Source organism: Bufo bufo, chromosome 1, assembly GCF_905171765.1.
Source record: "Bufo bufo chromosome 1, aBufBuf1.1, whole genome shotgun sequence".
NCBI lineage: Eukaryota > Metazoa > Chordata > Amphibia > Anura > Bufonidae > Bufo > Bufo bufo.
The window spans coordinates 36,574,406-36,588,862 of NC_053389.1; the positions used below are offsets into that span (position 1 = coordinate 36,574,406).

General features: G+C 46.2%; 1 long non-coding RNA gene across 1 annotated transcript; it reads right to left on the minus strand.

Moving 5' to 3' along the window:
• Nucleotides 1–1,929: 1,929 nt before the first annotated feature.
• LOC120993543 lies at nucleotides 1,930–12,290 on the minus strand. Its single transcript, XR_005777303.1, has 3 exons — nucleotides 12,097–12,290; nucleotides 9,686–9,726; nucleotides 1,930–2,062 (listed from the first exon to the last, which is right to left on the minus strand). It is a non-coding gene; the product is annotated as an uncharacterized LOC120993543 (long non-coding RNA).
• Between the last annotated feature and the right edge of the window lie 2,167 nt (nucleotides 12,291–14,457).

Genomic DNA, 14,457 nt, shown 5'->3' on the forward strand with positions numbered 1-14,457 from the left:
TCCGACCCGGGTCAGACAGACCTGGATGAGGGGTCTGATGGTGGCAAAAGTTATTTTAGTTACATATTGGGGATCTGTCTCCCCACCTTCGTTAAATGAATGGATTCTGTACCTCCAACAAATTAAAGTTTATGAGGATATGGAAAGGAAACGGAGAGCGACACGTATGACTGTTCAGACATAGTTACTAGTGAAACTGTGTCGGTTTTTATCAGAGTTGAAGTGACGACAGCCAATAGGGGGGGAAGGGGTGGGAGGTTATAGTTTTATTGTATGTTGTAATTGTGAATTTACAGTCCTATTTATAATCTTTGTACGATTTTGTTATACATTATAGGATAGTTGACTATTGTTGTATAGTGGCTACCCTGTATTGGCTGTTTTTTCTATTATAATATGTGTTGTTTTGTATCATGAAGAAAACAAAATAAAATGGAAATAAATAAAAAAAAGTCTCAGTTATAGCAAAAATTAAAGGTTTGCCTTCTGTGTTTTTTTCTTCCAGGGTGCTACTGCTGCTGGAAAGTCAAAATTGCATTCAACAGTAAAGCAAATGGGTGTGCTTCTGTAACACCCCAGAGTTCTGTTACTACACTGCTCTACCCCGCTACTATCTCCTAAGAGCCTGTATACTGTCATGTCTTCCACAAATGTGCATATAAATCTATGTTAAATTCAATTGTTCATGTAATTTGCCTGGTTACCAGTAGGTGGCAGCAACACATTGGCAGGTACAAGTCACAGTTTAGTGTATCTAAGCTGGAATGGTTTATTCCAGCTTAGCCCTCCTCTGTGGAGAGTGGGCTAGTCCCACATCCTGCAGCATGGGTGGAGAAGAAAGTTAGAGTGAGCGTAGCCCACCCCCTGCTAGGGGTAGGGTGTGTGTGTGTGAGGAGTTCCCCTGCATAGAGAAGACTGCAAGGGCCTAGTCTCGGCTGAGACTTGGCCATTTTCCCAGCTAGAGCACCTTCAGCTCTGCTGGATGAGGAAAGCAGAAACTACAGAACAATTCCAGAGTTCCAGGAAGAAAGCATCCCCTGAGAATCCATCTGTGAGATAAGTCCAGAGTCTTAGGAGAAGCCAATTCCTCCTCAGCTAGTCTGTCCACACACAGCAGAAGGTACCAGATAAGTGCAAAAACTAATCCTGCCATCTTTACAGAGCTACCAAGCAGATGTTTATCCTGCAAGCTCCACATTTAAAGCAGAAGTACTCATCCCTGCCAATGATTGCCAAAACCTGCTGGGACCAAGAGACCAAAGAGGTATACCGTTTGGATGCTAGTTATTTCAAGTAAAGAAACGTTTGAACTTCATCTAAAGGTCTGGACATCATTTCTTCTGCAAAATTCCTCTATTACTCCTACTATCACTACACTCAAATTTATTGCAAGTGAGCCAGGAGCCAGGAGTCCGGCGTGTACCCAAGTTGGAGACATCATGACACAACTACCACCAAACTACAGAGACATTATAGGCCATTACACCACTCTGGCATTCCTAATCTGGGACGCTGCAATTGGCATCACGACAAATACAGAATATTATCCACCCGTCCCTGGCCACTGCACTTCTTCCGAGATTCTTGAGAGAGCTTTAAGATGTTTATTTGTTAATCTACTTTGTTTGCTTGACTTTATCCTGTTTTGTGTGAAAAATTTAATGTTTTACAGCTTGCAGTGGATAACGGCAGAGTAAGAGCTATTAAAGAAAAGAGAAACTGACAAAGGTCCGCCCTTTACATGCCCTTGTACCTCCACCCATTCGTTTCATAAACTTTACTCATTTGAAAGTTTGCACTGATAGGTAGAGGCTTCAGCTTCTGGTACACTAAACTTTTGAACAATAATGTGCAATGAGTCATCCTTTGTAACCTATGTAGATAATCTACGGCATACCAATGTCTTTTTGTTTGCAAATTTATTATAGGTACAGAAAATTCAGAAGAATTGTCAATATATGACTAATCGCGCCATGATTATAGTACAAGCATATAAATCATATATTCGTAGGCCATAATGTATCCCAACGTTTCGGTCCTGTCAAGACCTTTCTCAAGGGATCTGTGAAAGAGTATAAATATAAAGGTTTTATTTTACTGACTTGTCTAAGCGGCAACCGTAGCATATTATTGACACATAATAAAAAAAAGGACAACGAAGAAAAAAGGAGAAAAAATTATATATATATACACACACAAGTCTCAGATTTATGATACTAGTGTAAGGAGAGTAGAAGGTAGGTAAAGTAAGAGGGATATGAGACTGGTTAAACAGGTACAATCTATAGTGAAAAGAGAGCATGACAATCAGAACAGGGCTATAACATGAACCATTTCTGTTATTCATTCAATGATCATAGAATTGGGTCAGGAATCAATGCAGTAGATAAGCCTAATTAGTATGGTAGGTATAAAGATAAATTTAGATAAATCGCTCAGTGGAATGAATATAAGTATAGCAGGCTGGATTTCCAGCCTGCATTTGTGGGAGGGGCATAGGGTATTTAGCCAGCCGCACGGCCTCCCCCAGGTGTCGGCATCGCGCGGTGCACCTCGTATCACGGTGACGTCATCCAAGTGCGACTTACGGTTCCGGCTACATCGACGAGCAGAAGCTGCGGCGGTACTCTTCTCCTGTGCGGCGGTCTTTGGTGGTAAGCTACCCCGTGCTACATCGTCGCCGCTCGGCATCTCCGGGCGCCCACCGCCGGCTCCGCTTTCCCCCCCAGCGCCTCTCCTCTACTGCGCTTGTCCACACGCGCACTGGCCCGCACCATCTGACTCCCGATCGGCCGCGACCAGAGCGGTGCAGCAGGAAATGGGATGCTTGGTGCGTGTTTCCAGGCAGCACATGTGCGCTACTTCCCGTATGCGCGGCCCGAGCCATGGCTTGACATACGTTCCCTGTGTGTAGTCTCCTCCGCAGCACGCCGCTTCTCCCAGCCGTCACATCGCGGGGGGCGCCGCCCGTCTCCTCCTCCCCCCTCAGGCTGACTGCATCACCAATATCAGTGCCTGGGGGAGCGGCAGACGGGGACGCGGCGAGGCGGCGCGTCCCCTGTGGATGGTTTTTCTCCCCCAGGGTGGGCACAGCACCATAGTCGGCCCCATTTGGCCCCTTGTTTAAATCCTGAGACGCCCGTTCACCTTGCTTAAAACTCCCCGGCTTTCATTCCGCCAAAACAATGGCCTGCCTTGCTTAAAACGTGCATGTTTTGGACAAACTTAGCATGCTGTCAGGCGTCCCTCTCAAGCACAGTAAGGTGGTTGGTGTCACATCCCACACAGTCTGTGGGGCAGAGCGGGCCCCATCACTGGTTCCAGGTATGACAGCCGTTTGTCTGAAGGATGTTACTTTAAGCAACTAGCAGTCCCCCCTGTGTTTTAGTGTCCCCAGGTAAAAAAAAATAAAAAAAAATCTTTCTGTCCGCTCAGATATGTTTCTGTATTCTATTTACCTGGCCCGTCATGTTTTCTCCTTCCAGGTACGTCCAGGTGGTCTTCTTTTCCTGTTTTTGCACTGATATGGTTCTCTCCGTGTCCTGTCGCCTGATACGTTCAGGTTCCCTTCGGGTCCTGTCGCCTGATACGTTCAGGTTCCCTTCGGGTCCTGTCGCCTGATACGTTCAGGTTCCTTTCGGTTTCTGTCACCTGTTACGTTCAGGCTCGCTTCATGTCCGATCACCTGATACGTTCAGGTTTCTTTTCATGTCCGGTTGCCTGATACGTCCGGGGTTTTTTCGTCATGTCCTTCCACCTGATCAGTTCAAGATTTCCTTCATGTCCTTCTGCCTGATACGTTCAGGATTTGCTTCGTGTCCTCCTGCCTGATACGTTCAGGATTTGCTTCGTGTCCTCCTGCCTGATACGTTCAGGATGTTCTTTGTGCCTTCGGCCTGATACGTTCAGGTTCCTCTTCATGTCTGTCTGCCTGATACGTTCGGGATTTTTCTTCATGTCCTTCTGCCTGATACGTTCAGGTCCTCGTCATGTCCTCTTGCTGTTCAGTCTTCATCATGTCCTCCCTCCTGTCACGTTCGGTTTTCATGTCCCGTCTTGTCAGACCTGCTTGTTTTTCGTTCATCTTTTCCAAATCGTTCATTTGTCTGCTACACCACTTCACGTCGAATTCCTCTCCTACTGTCCTGTTGCATCTTTCTCTCCTCATAGGTGTACCTACCACGGTCAGTTCAGGCTTCCTTATCTGTCACGCTCGGGGCCTGTTGCTCGCCATTGCCATCACGCACGGGTCATGTCACCTCACTGCCTGCCACACTGGTAAATTCCACGCTGGCAGCCAGTTGGGGCCTCGTTTCCAGACGCGTCTCGGCTCTCGGTCTTGTTCAGGGCCCGGCGTTTTTCAAGTCACTTGTTCACGCCAGGTCATGTTTCGTCACTACCTGATACGCTCAGGCCACTCGGTTTTCGTGTTTTCTTTCAGGTTTTGTCCTTCCATCGCCTGATATCGTTCAGGATTTCTTACGTTTTTTCGGCCTGACACCTTCAGGGTTCGTTTTCTTCCTGTTCATCATCACATAAGTTTTGTCTTGTCAGCATATGTTGGTGTACCTCTCCCCGCAGGTACCAGATAAAATTTCTTCCTCACTTACCAATCCCAGATTCGCGGGGTGTGAAGTTCACCCTCTTCGCGGACATCCACGGGCATTTTTCGATTGCTCCCCGGTTTTCCAAAAATTTTCCCATCCTAAACTCTCTAAGGCTCCAGGTAAGTTAAAAAAAAAAAAAAAAAAATATTGGGATTGCATGAGGGGTTGTCAATTCACTTCAGATCCTCCCAACATGGTCCGGCCTTCTTCTTACATCATGTCTCACGTTTCGGACATTGAGGACTCAATGTCCATCCCAGAGTCAGCGGTCTCCGAGGCAGCCAGCCGCGTGTCTTACAGACACTGGACCATCCCCAGGCTGATCGCCGAACTTAAAAAGAAAGGGATCGCCACTCGGCATCTGCACGAAAGGCAGAGCTATATCGTCTGCTCTTTCCTGAATCTCCCAGGACTCCCGAACCACCCGGAGCCTCCGAAGACCTGGTCTCCATGTCGACCATTCAGCTCTCCCTGACTCAACTCCATGCAACCATTAACAATCTAGCATCTTCAATGTCGCACATCGACTCCAGGCTCCAGGCCGTCGAGAGCAAGATTTCTACGCCTCCTCCTCCGGCAGAGCCCGAAGCTGTTCCTTCAACTTCCCATGCCAACATCCCAGGTACAAGTCTTGCCTCTCCCGACATCGCCCCCGCGTTCTTCGTATCAGAGAACATCAGGCGGGATATCCTGGCAGGAAAAGACATCAACTTGGCCGCCATCCTGATCTCCACCCATGACACGGTCGAAAACCGGACAATCGCCTGCGGTGATGTGTCGGTGGTGCTGAGGTCTAAAGACGTCCGCCTCAACAAGAAGCTGTCCATCCCCGAATTTATGCTGACCTTCAGCTTGTACCGGGACATAGTGTGCTCCATTCATCCCCACCGCAGGGTAGAATTGGATACATATATGTACAAGGTCACCGAGCTGGGATACAAATATGGCGGTTCCGCCTTTTATGAGTATCACCGGTTTTTCTCCGCCAAAGCTGCAGCAGCGTTCCTCCAGCACCAGCATGTTACCAACTGGGCGGTTTTGGACATGGAGATTTTTTGCAGGCATTTCGCCGGGCAAAAATCCCCAGCCTGTGCCGGTTGCCAATCAGTCCTCCATTCGTCTGATTGGTGCCCCCATGTCGCCAACCCACCCCCTGCCAGGCCAATGTTCAGCTACGGGGCGCAGAAACCTAACCCCGCCATGGACAAACTCGGTCGTCCCATCACTTTCTTAGGGAAAAATCTGATTTGTAATAATTTCAACCAAGGTTTCTGCAGTTATGATAAGTGCAAAGCTTTGCACATCTGCTCCATCTGCTTTAGGGCCCATCCTCAATCCTCCTGTTCCCAACGCACGGCCAAACGCTCCTGACTAGACGGGGTCAACATTGACCTGTTACTCTCCCTCCTCCAACAACATCATGACCCCAGTTTTGTCCGGTTTCTCAAACAGGGGTTTTCGGAGGGTTTCCATACAGGCCTAGTCACCCTTCCGCAGGTCACTCATGAATGCCCCAACCTTCTCTCTTCTCTTGCGGATCCCGGGGCGGTGGACGAACTGTTGGAGGCGGAGTTGCAGAAGGGCTTCATGATCGGTCCTTTTGCCGAATCCCCTTTCCCTCTGTACCGGGTCAGCCCCATAGGTCTGGTGACCAAAAAATCCTCTAATAAAAAAAGGATGATCTATGACCTGTCTGCTCCTCATGCATCCAGCACCCCCAGCCTAAATTCCCTGGTCCCGTCGGACGAGTTCTCCATGCAGTACTCTTCCCTGGACGAGGCCGTGGAACTCATCTTACAGGTCGGGGCAGGAGCTTGGTTGTCAAAAGCGGACATTGCTGATGCCTTCAAATTGCTGCCTATCCTGCCCCACCTGTGGAAGTTCTACGGCATCAAATGGAGGGCAAAATATTATTTTGCCACCCGCTTGACTTTCGGGTCAAAGAGCAGTCCCTGGCTCTTTGACCAGTTCGCCCAAGCACTTCACTGGGTCCTGGTCAACCATGCCTACTGTCCGAGGGTTATCCATTATCTGGACGACTTCTTGCTCCTCGAGCAGGTCGAAACACGCCCCGGATAGGTTGGACAGCCTCTTCAGCCTGTTCAGCCGCCTGAACGTTCCAGTGGCTTCAGCAAAGGTCGAGGGCCCCTCCAGGGTAATCACCTTTCTGGGCATCACAGTCAGAATGGAGGCCAGCCTCCCCCTGGACAAATTAAGCAGGTTAAAGGACTCTGTGGCCAGGCTCGTGGGTACCCGCACGGTGTCAAAGTTGGAACTCCAGTCTTTATTGGGGTCTTTCAACTTTGCCGCCAGGATCATGCCTCAAGGCAGGTCATTCACCGCCGGCCTGCTCAGACTCCTCCCAACAGTTTCAGATCAGCATGCCCTCATCCACCTCGGACGCGATGCGTTGGCGGATCTGGCCATGTGGTCACTGTTTTTGTTCAGCTGGAATGGCATCTCCCTCTTCGTTCCTCAGTGGAACGATGCCTCCCCCTTGGTGTTCTCCGATGCTGCTGCTTCCCTCGGTTTCGGGGCCATCTGCGGGGACCAATGGTTTGCGGGTCCTTGGCCCGCGCAGGTCTCCTCAGACCAGGAGGCTGCCAGGTCCTCCCCCCTGCTCGAGGTTTACCCCATCGTTGCAGCCGCTCTTGTCTGGGGGCAGTCGTGGAGTAACAGGCCAGTGTGCTTCATGACTGACAACCAGGCAGTTGTTGACATCCTCGCTAGGGGTAGGTCCAGCTCCCCCAAGGTCATGCGTCTGGTTCGCAAGCTCACCTGGCTGTCTCTTCAAAACAACTTCCGTGTCATCTGCAGGCACATAGAGGGCAAGAAAAATACCGCAGCCGATGCTCTGTCCCGTTTAAACTTTAATTTGTTTTTTCAGGTCATGCCGGGAGCACGGAGAGTCGGGATCAACCCTCCGGGGTTCAAAGCCCTGATCATGGACTAGAGGAGTACATTTCCGCAGCCCACGGTCTCATCCGCAAGTCACTCTCGGCTAATTCTGCCCGGAACTATTTAACGGGGTGGAACACCTTCAGGCGGTTAGCACACCTTCACCCCAGGGGGGACAGGGACAGAGTCTCCTTCGTCCTGGCCTTCCTGGCGTACTGCCACAAGGAGCTCCGGTTGTCCCACAACACCATCAGACTTTATTTAGCGGGCATCCAGCACCACCACATGATCAGTCATCCCAGTCATACCTCTTTCTTTTCCTCCCAGGCGGTCAAGGCGTTCTTGAGAGGCATTCAGAAGCTCTCTTCTCCATCCACTCCCACCAGACAACCAGTTACAGGGGAATTATTCCAAAAAAAATTTGACGTCCCTTTGGCCCTTTCAGAAGTTTGATCCTCAAAGCTGCTCTCTACCTCAGCTTCTATGGGTTTCTCAGACCTGGGGAATTCTGCTGCACCTCAGCCCAGAATCCAGGGCCAGCAATCAGTCAGCTCCACCGTAGTTTAGACCACTTCACCTTCTCTCTACTTTCCTCCAAAACCTCCCAAGTCGGTCCACCGGTACAGATTGAGTACTTCAATTCGTTCAATCCTTGGTGCCCAGTGTCAGTGTTTAATCAGCTGCTCTCCACTCTCCATGAGAGAACTCCCGATAGCCCCCTACTGCCATTTCCCGTGCTTTCACTGACATCCGCGCAGTTCATCAGGCACATTCGTTCCATAGCTTCGGGTCTGTGATTCCACGCTGCCTCCATTTCCGGACACTCCTTCCGAATGGGGGCCGCATCTGCAGCTTCTAAACATGGCGTCCCCGCTCACGTCATACGGAAGATGGGACGGTGGCAATCTTCATGTTTTTCCCGTTACATCCCACATCCACGGGTCGAGATTGCCAAAGCTTTTTCCAGTTTGGTTTTGTAATTTTCGAACAATAAACTGCCTAAAATCCATGTTTTGCCCCCTTTTTTGGCTACCCGCGTCACATGGCTAAAGGCACACCACTAGCCAAGTTAGGTCCTACCGTGTCCAGTTTCTCCACCCTCTTTTCAACACTCCCCCCGGAGCCTTGACCACAAGTATAGCAGGCTGGATTTCCAGCCTGCATTTGTGGGAGGGGCATAGGGTATTTAGCCGGCCGCACGGCCTCCCCCAGGTGTCGGCATCGCGCGGTGCCCCACCCGACCCTCCCTCTTTTCCAGTCTCACCTCAGCTCAGACTCCCTGGGTTAGCCCCCTTTTTTGGCTACCCGCGTCACATGGCTAAAGGCACACCACTAGCCAAGTTAGGTCCTACCGTGTCCAGTTTCTCCACCCTCTTTTCAACACTCCCCCCGGAGCCTTGACCACAAGTATATTATAGGTGTATAGAACATGAGCTTACCGTGGCCAAGCTGCAGACGGACGTGATACAGGCGCTGTGTATGTGTCTGCCTATTTGCGATTTAAAGCGTAAGGCCGGAAGTCATGTGTGCGCTCTGACCTTTGCCTGGGTTCAGCGGGTCACATGATCGCAAGTGACGTCATGTGAACCGTGTGATCGCAGGACATGGTGTGCGCATGCGCACTAGATACTGGGACGGGGAATAAGGAATGGCGATGTGCTGGGGATTGTATACTATGTTTATGCCCTAAAGAAGGAATAATTGGCTAGAAATCAGTCCGCTGGTTGATTTGGGAGGGAGAAGAAAGATTATATAAAGGATATTAAGGATATTTAAGATAAAGAATATACATAGTTCTATGCTAATGATTTAGTGAAAAAGAATAGAGAGAGTTGTATACAAAGTAAGAAGGGGTCACATATATATATATATATATATATATATAGAGTAATTTTGAAAACAATTTAACAAAACACATAAATGTACGTCATGCTAGAATATAACGGATAAAAGGTCAAACGGCGAAAAAAAAACACATTATAAAGCTCTAAATTGTATGAATAAGTACATAGGCATATAGGTATATATATATACTATATTCTAATCAATGATGAGAGGGGGAGGGGTGGGGGTAGGGAGGAGAGGGGGGGAAGTGGGGGGGGGAAGGGGAAGGGGAAAAAGGGGGGGGAAAGGGATGGGAGGAAGGTGCGGGGGAAGGGAAGGGGGGGTTTGTTTCTCACCAACTTGTATATTGACTATGATTATAATCCAACTAGGGAGCCTGAAATAAAGGAGAAGTATATACATATCAATATCAATGAATTAACATTATGGCACCATATCAATCCACAATACTGAAAAACAAGAATGAGTATTTAAAGATCACAGTAAAAGTCACATTCACGGTTTAGGCCTCTCGGAGATAAAGTGTCCAGTCGGTGTATCCAGAAACTTTCTCTTTGTTTCAGTATTTTAATCCTATTGCCACCTCTCCGTGGTGTATTAACTTGTTCCAAGACCTGATAGCGTAGAGATGAAATCTGGTGGTTGTGTTCCTTAAAATGTGCTGGGATTGGTAGCAAAAATTGTTCGGTCCTAATGGTGGATTTGTGTTTGGAAATACGGTTCCTTATTTGTTGCGTGGTTTCGCCCACATAACAAAGTCCACACGGGCATTTAATTAGATATACTACAAATGAGGAATCACAGGTATAATATCCTTTGATAGGGAATCTTTTGCCAGTGTGTGGATGTGTGATAGAATTACCCTTAATCACACTCGAACATTGAGCACAATGTAAGCACGGGAAGGTGCCGTATTTGGGATTCTGTAAAAAACGTTGTTTGGGTATTTTATTTAAAGGTCCGATGTCAGCACGGATGAGGTGGTCCTTAATGTTTTGTGATCTTTTGTAACAAGTGAGAGGGGGAGACTGAAACTCTGGAATCTCGGGGTATGCTTGGGACAGTATAGACCATTGTTTTCTGATTGTTGGATTTTCGGAGCAAGGGGGTGATATGTTAGAATGCATGGCATCCGTAGTGGGGGAGTGGTACTTTGTGGGGTTGTCTTCTTGGGTATTGTTAATTTATTGGTAATCAATTGGTCAGGATAGCCTCTTTGTATGAATTTGGATTTCATGTCTAGTTGTCTCTGGTGTAGTATTGATGGATCTGATACTATTCTTTCTAACCGTGTTAGTTGAGATTTGGGAAGCGACGCTTTGGTGGCTCTAGAATGGTTGCTAGTATAATGTAGTAAACTGTTCCTGTCTGTTGGTTTATTGTAAAGGTCAAATTAAATATGTCCTGATGGATCTTTGAGGACTAAGGTATCTAAAAAAGCTAATTCTCTCAGTGTTGGTTATGACTGTGAAGCCAAGTTCTGGGTAGATGTTGTTAAGGTAGTGATGAAAATGCAAAGCACTTGATATAGGACCTTTCCACAAACAGAAAATATCATCGATAAATCGAAGCCATATTTTCGCATGTTGTTGAAAGAGATGATGTGTAAAGACAAACTGTTCCTCAAAGTGGATCATGAAGGCGTTTGCATAGGGCGGGGCTATGTTAGCCCCCATTGCGGTACCCCGTTTTTGAACATAGTACTGATCGCCAAAGAGGAAGAAGTTTTCCTGTAACACTAGAGTAAGCAAAGACAGGCAGAACTCCTGTTGTGGAGGAGTTAAAGTAGAGGTAGTGGAAAGTAGATGTGCTGTGGCTTTGATACCTTTGTCATGTTCGATGGACGTATATAAACTGTTGACGTCCATAGTCAAGAGAATGGTATCTGGTTCTGGTTGTATCTGTTTGATTTTGGAAATGAAATCATTGGTGTCTAGTAGGAATGATCGTGACGTCTTGATAAGTGGGGTAAGTATACGGTCTAAGTAGTTGGAGAGAGGAGACAAAATAGATTCTGTAGAGGCAACAATTATTCTTCCGGGGGGTTCTCTAAATTCTTGTGTATCTTGGGCAAGATATAAAAAACTGGTGTTATTGGATGTTGTTTGGTTAAATAGGTTGTGGTTTTGCTGTCAATTATGCCTTGTTCTTGATAGTGTAATAAGGTGGACTGAATTTTTTTGGCTAACATTAATGTTGGGTTAGATGGTAATGGCACATAGGTGGTAGGATCACTCAATTGTTTTTCCACTTCATTAATGTACATAGATTTGTTCATAACTACTATTGCACCCCCTTTGTCAGCAGGTTTGATGATGATGTCCTGATTGGTTTGTAATTCTGTAATAGCCCTTTGTTCTTCTATAGGGAGGTTATTGGTGTGTTTGAATTTACCAGTCTGTTGAGCCTTAATAATCTGTTGAATAGATTGATATGTGAAGGAGATATAGGTTTCTGCTGGGTGATAAGTTCTGGGAGGCATGAATGTGCTTTTTAATCTCAGATCTAAGTTTTTTAGTGATAGAGGGTCTAATGTTCTAGCTTGTGATGGGATAGAACTAGGGTCTGACTGGTTGAAATGTGCCTTTAACCTTATGTTGCGAAAAAAATCGCTGTAATTCTAATTCCAAATGGAATGTGTCAAGAGGAGTGGTAGGACAAAAGGTTAATCCTTTTTGTAAAACTGAGATATGTGCTGGAGATAAGTTCATGGAGGAAATATTGACGACTAAGTTCTCAACTTTACCTGAGAGCGAGTCTGTATTCTGTTGTCGGTATCGGTGCCTTTTGCCCCTCCGCGTCCGTTTCTGTTGTAGCGTTGGCGTGTCCGTCCTCGTCCTAAAAAAGGTTGGGAGTTGTATTGATTGTAGGATTGGTCGCTTTCGGATCCAGAGGAGCTTGCAGAGAAGTGTTGTTGGCGATTGTCACGTGGTGGGCGAAAGTTGGGATCCCTCCACCTGTAGACTCTATTGGAGCGATAGTCTTCCGCGTCTCTGATAAACTTTGTTCTTTTCCTGTTCTCTGTCAGCTTCTGGAACTCAGAAATCTGTTTGGTTGTTTTCTCCTTTAGGTTTGTCCACTCCTCTTGTGGTAATACTGTCGAAAGTTGGTTCTCTGTGGATTCAATCTGTTTCGTTAGTTCGCCAATTGTTTGATGAGCCTTGTCTATGGTCAAAAGCATTAAATCAAAAGAGCATTTGTTAAGTATGCTTTCAAAGCGATTGCAAAAATCAGGGTCATCACGAAAAAGTGTGGGACGCAAATGGGACCGTAGTCCCCTCGGTATGCGACCGCTTTTGTGATACTCAGTGAGTGTACTGCAATGTAATTGCAGTGAAACCAGTCTCCGTTGATCACGTGTGTAATCTCTGGTTTTCCATTCCTGTGAGGGAATTTGTAAAAAATCATTCCCCAGTTGTACCTGGGCGATGATATTGTTGGTAGCTTCAAGATCATACGAAAAAGTGTTCTGAGACATATAGTCTGGGTGCTGGATCCACAGAGGAAACTTCAATTAAAGGAAATTGTGGAGTCCGCACACCTTGTATGGTGGTGGGTGCTCGCAGAGGACTTCAGTCGCAGAATATGTAGATAATCTACGGCACACCAATGTCTTTTTGTTTGCAAATTTATTATAGTACAAGCATATAAATCATATATTTGTAGGCCATAATGTATCCCAACGTTTCGGTCCTGTCAAGACCTTTCTCAAGGGATCTGTGAAAGAGTATAAATATAAAGGTTTTATTTTACTGACTTGTCTAAGCGGCAACCGTAGCATATTATTGACACATAATGAAAAAAAGGACAACGAAGAAAAAAGGAGAAAAAATTATATATATATACACACACAAGTCTCAGATTTATGATACTAGTGTAAGGAGAGTAGAAGGTAGGTAAAGTAAGAGGGATATGAGACTGGTTAAACAGGTACAATCTATAGTGAAAAGAGAGCATGACAATCAGAACAGGGCTATAGCATGAACCATTTCTGTTATTCATTCAATGATCATAGAATTGGGTCAGGAATCAATGCAGTAGATAAGCCTAATTAGTATGGTAGGTATAAAGATAAATTTAGATAAATCGCTCAGTGGAATGAATATAAGTATATTATAGGTGTATAGAACATGAGCTTACCGTGGCCAAGCTGCAGACGGACGTGATACAGGCGCTGTGTATGTGTCTGCCTGTTTGCGATTTAAAGCGTAGGGCCGGAAGTCATGTGTGCGCTCTGACCTTTGCCTGGGTTCAGCGGGTCACATGATCGCAAGTGACGTCATGTGAACCGTGTGATCGCAGGACATGGTGTGCGCATGCGCACTAGATACTGGGACGGGGAATAAGGAATAGCGATGTGCTGGGGATTGTATACTATGTTTATGCCCTAAAGAAGGAATAATTGGCTAGAAATCAGTCCGCTGGTTGATTTGGGAGGGAGAAGAAAGATTATATAAAGGATATTAAGGATATGTAAGATAAAGAATATACATATTTCTATGCTAATGATTTAGTGAAAAAGAATAGAGAGAGTTGTATACAAAGTAAGAAGGGGTCACATATATATATATATATATATAGAGTAATTTTGAAAACAATTTAACAAAACACATAAATGTACGTCATGCTAGAATATAACGGATAAAAGGTCAAACGGCGAAAAAAAACACATTATAAAGCTCTAAATTGTATGAATAAGTACATAGGCATATAGGTATATATATATACTATATTCTAATCAATGATGAGAGGGGGAGGGGTGGGGGTAGGGAGGAGAGGGGGGGGAAGTGGGGGGGGAAGGGGAAGGGGAAAAAGGGGGGGGGGGAAGGATGGGAGGAAGGTGCGGGGGAAGGGAAGGGGGGGTTTGTTTCTCACCAACTTGTATATTGACTATGATTATAATCCAACTAGGGAGCCTGAAATAAAGGAGAAGTATATACATATCAATATCAATGAATTAACATTATGGCACCATATCAATCCACAATACTGAAAAACAAGAATGAGTATTTAAAGATCACAGTAAAAGTCACATTCACGGTTTAGGCCTCTCGGAGATAAAGTGTCCAGTCGGTGTATCCAGAAACTTTCTCCTTGTTTCAGTATT